The sequence below is a fragment of the Nasonia vitripennis genome, assembly GCF_009193385.2.
Source record: "Nasonia vitripennis strain AsymCx chromosome 4 unlocalized genomic scaffold, Nvit_psr_1.1 chr4_random0005, whole genome shotgun sequence".
NCBI classification, from domain to species: Eukaryota; Metazoa; Arthropoda; class Insecta; order Hymenoptera; family Pteromalidae; genus Nasonia; species Nasonia vitripennis.
In genome coordinates, this window is record NW_022279640.1 from 1,462,535 (window position 1) to 1,467,335 (window position 4,801).

Below are 4,801 nucleotides of genomic sequence, written 5' to 3' on the forward strand. Positions count from 1 at the left end.
GTGTACAAGTTTCTCACGATAGATGTCTTTCTACACGTAAGAAGAAAGCCTCCAGCAAGGTTCGCTCGGCAAACATTATTTAGAAAAAAGTTCCATAAATAAGACGTAGCAAAACACAAATATTCGTGCTTTTTTACATTTAAGAGGCAACTTTGCTTATTAAAAACATTGATGCCACAAGATTCTCACAGGGGATGTCTTTCTACACATAAGAAGAATGAAAGCCTAAGAAGCTACTATGTTTGTTAATAACATTGGTGCAAAAGTTTCTCACAGCAGATGTCTTTGTACACATAAGAAGAAAGCCTCCAGCAAGTTTCGCTTGCCAAAAATAATTGAAGAATAGTATCATAAACAAGACGTAGCAAAACACGAATATTCGTGATTTTTTGAAAATAAGAGGCAACTTTGTTTATTAAAAACATTGTTGCCACAAGTTTCTCATAGCAGATGTCTTTCTACACATAAGAAGAATGAAAGCCTAAGAGGCGACTTTGTTTATTAAAAACACTGATGCCACAAGTTTCTCACAGAAGATGTCTTTCTACGCATAAGAAGAAAGCCTCCAGCAAGGTTCGCTCGGCAAACATTATTTAGAAAAAAGTTCCATAAATAAGACGTAGCAAAACACAAATATTCGTGCTTTTTTACATTTAAGAGGCAACTTTGCTTATTAAAAACATTGATGCCACAAGTTTCTCACAGGGGATGTCTTTCTACACATAAGAAGAATGAAAGCCTAAGAAGCGACTATGTTTGTTAATAACATTGGTGCACAAGTTTCTCACAGCAGATGTCTTTGTACACATAAGAAGAAAGCCTCCAGCAAGTTTCGCTTGCCAAAAATAATTGAAGAATAGTATCATAAACAAGACGTAGCAAAACACGAATATTCGTGATTTTTTGAAAATAAGATGCAAATTTGTTTATTAAAAACATTGTTGCCACAAGTTTCTCACAGAAAATGTCTTTCTACACATAGGAAGAAAGAAAGCCTAAGAGGCGACTATGTTTGTTAATAACATTGGTGCCACAGGTTTCTCACAGTGGATGTCTCACTACACATATTAAGAAAGAAAGACTAAGAAGCGACTATGTTTGTTAATAACATTGGTGCACAAGTTTCTCACGGTAGATGTCTTTCTACACGTAAGAAGAAAGCCTCCAGCAAGGTTCGCTCGGCAAACATTATTTAGAAAAAAGTTCCAGAAATAAGACGTAGGAAAACACGAATATTCGTGCTTTTTGGCTACTAAGAGGCGACTTTGTTTGCTAATAACATTGATGCCACAGGTTACTCACAGAAGTTGTCTTTCTACGCATAAGAAGAAAGCCTCCAGCAAGTTTCGCTTGCCAAACTTAATTGAAGAATAGTATCATAAATAAGACGTAGAAAAACACGAATATTCGTGCTTTTTTGCTACTAAGAGGCGACTTTGTTTATTAAAAACACTGATGCCACAGGTTTCTCACGGTAGATGGCTTATTTGAATCCTATAAGAAGGCCTCCAGCAAATTTCGCTTGCCAACATAATTGAAGAAATGTTTCATAAATAAAGACGTAGCAAAACACGAATATTCGTGATTTTTTGAAAATAAGAGGCAACTTTGTATATTAAAAACATAGGTGCCACAAGTTTCTCACAGAAAATGTCTTTCTACACATAGGAAGAAAGAAAGCCTAAGAGGTGACTATGTTTGTTAATAACATTGATGCCACAGTTTACTCACAGAAGATGTCTTTCTACATATAAGAAGAAAGAAAGCCTAAGAATCGACTATGTTTGTTAATAGCATTGGTGTACAAGTTTCTCACGATAGATGTCTTTCTACACGTAAGAAGAAAGCCTCCAGCAAGGTTCGCTCGGCAAACATTATTTAGAAAAAAGTTCCATAAATAAGACGTAGCAAAACACGAATATTCGTGATTTTTTGAAAATAAGAGGCAACTTTGTATATTAAAAACATTGGTGCCACAAGTTTCTCATAGCAGATGTCTTTCTACACATAAAAAGATAGAAAGCCTAAGAGGAGACTATGTTTTTAATAACATTGGTGCAACAGGTTACTCACAGAAGTTGTCTTTCTACGCATAAGAAGAAAGCCTCCAGCAAGTATCGCTTGCCAAACTTAATTGAAGAATAGTATCATAAATAAGACGTAGCAAAACACGAATATTCGTAATTTTTTGAAAATAAGAGGCAACTTTGAATATTAAAAACATTGGTGCCACAAGTTTCTCATAGCAGATGTCTTTCTACACATAGGAAGAAAGAAAGCCTAAGAGGCGACTTTGTTTATTAAAAACACTGATGCCACAAGTTTCTCACAGAAGATGTCTTTCTACGCATAAGAAGAAAGCCTCCAGCAAGGTTCGCTCGGCAAACATTATTTAGAAAAAAGTTCCATAAATAAGACGTAGCAAAACACAAATATTCGTGCTTTTTTACATTTAAGAGGCAACTTTGCTTATTAAAAACATTGATGCCACAAGATTCTCACAGGGGATGTCTTTCTACACATAAGAAGAATGAAAGCCTAAGAAGCTACTATGTTTGTTAATAACATTGGTGCAAAAGTTTCTCACAGCAGATGTCTTTGTACACATAAGAAGAAAGCCTCCAGCAAGTTTCGCTTGCCAAAAATAATTGAAGAATAGTATCATAAACAAGACGTAGCAAAACACGAATATTCGTGATTTTTTGAAAATAAGAGGCAACTTTGTTTATTAAAAACATTGTTGCCACAAGTTTCTCATAGCAGATGTCTTTCTACACATAAGAAGAATGAAAGCCTAAGAGGCGACTTTGTTTATTAAAAACACTGATGCCACAAGTTTCTCACAGAAGATGTCTTTCTACGCATAAGAAGAAAGCCTCCAGCAAGGTTCGCTCGGCAAACATTATTTAGAAAAAAGTTCCATAAATAAGACGTAGCAAAACACAAATATTCGTGCTTTTTTACATTTAAGAGGCAACTTTGCTTATTAAAAACATTGATGCCACAAGATTCTCACAGGGGATGTCTTTCTACACATAAGAAGAATGAAAGCCTAAGAAGCTACTATGTTTGTTAATAACATTGGTGCAAAAGTTTCTCACAGCAGATGTCTTTGTACACATAAGAAGAAAGCCTCCAGCAAGTTTCGCTTGCCAAAAATAATTGAAGAATAGTATCATAAACAAGACGTAGCAAAACACGAATATTCGTGATTTTTTGAAAATAAGAGGCAACTTTGTTTATTAAAAACATTGTTGCCACAAGTTTCTCATAGCAGATGTCTTTCTACACATAAGAAGAATGAAAGCCTAAGAGGCGACTTTGTTTATTAAAAACACTGATGCCACAAGTTTCTCACAGAAGATGTCTTTCTACGCATAAGAAGAAAGCCTCCAGCAAGGTTCGCTCGGCAAACATTATTTAGAAAAAAGTTCCATAAATAAGACGTAGCAAAACACAAATATTCGTGCTTTTTTACATTTAAGAGGCAACTTTGCTTATTAAAAACATTGATGCCACAAGTTTCTCACAGGGGATGTCTTTCTACACATAAGAAGAATGAAAGCCTAAGAAGCGACTATGTTTGTTAATAACATTGGTGCACAAGTTTCTCACAGCAGATGTCTTTGTACACATAAGAAGAAAGCCTCCAGCAAGTTTCGCTTGCCAAAAATAATTGAAGAATAGTATCATAAACAAGACGTAGCAAAACACGAATATTCGTGATTTTTTGAAAATAAGATGCAAATTTGTTTATTAAAAACATTGTTGCCACAAGTTTCTCACAGAAAATGTCTTTCTACACATAGGAAGAAAGAAAGCCTAAGAGGCGACTATGTTTGTTAATAACATTGGTGCCACAGGTTTCTCACAGTGGATGTCTCACTACACATATTAAGAAAGAAAGACTAAGAAGCGACTATGTTTGTTAATAACATTGGTGCACAAGTTTCTCACGGTAGATGTCTTTCTACACGTAAGAAGAAAGCCTCCAGCAAGGTTCGCTCGGCAAACATTATTTAGAAAAAAGTTCCAGAAATAAGACGTAGGAAAACACGAATATTCGTGCTTTTTGGCTACTAAGAGGCGACTTTGTTTGCTAATAACATTGATGCCACAGGTTACTCACAGAAGTTGTCTTTCTACGCATAAGAAGAAAGCCTCCAGCAAGTTTCGCTTGCCAAACTTAATTGAAGAATAGTATCATAAATAAGACGTAGAAAAACACGAATATTCGTGCTTTTTTGCTACTAAGAGGCGACTTTGTTTATTAAAAACACTGATGCCACAGGTTTCTCACGGTAGATGGCTTATTTGAATCCTATAAGAAGGCCTCCAGCAAATTTCGCTTGCCAACATAATTGAAGAAATGTTTCATAAATAAAGACGTAGCAAAACACGAATATTCGTGATTTTTTGAAAATAAGAGGCAACTTTGTATATTAAAAACATAGGTGCCACAAGTTTCTCACAGAAAATGTCTTTCTACACATAGGAAGAAAGAAAGCCTAAGAGGTGACTATGTTTGTTAATAACATTGATGCCACAGTTTACTCACAGAAGATGTCTTTCTACATATAAGAAGAAAGAAAGCCTAAGAATCGACTATGTTTGTTAATAGCATTGGTGTACAAGTTTCTCACGATAGATGTCTTTCTACACGTAAGAAGAAAGCCTCCAGCAAGGTTCGCTCGGCAAACATTATTTAGAAAAAAGTTCCATAAATAAGACGTAGCAAAACACGAATATTCGTGATTTTTTGAAAATAAGAGGCAACTTTGTATATTAAAAACATTGGTGC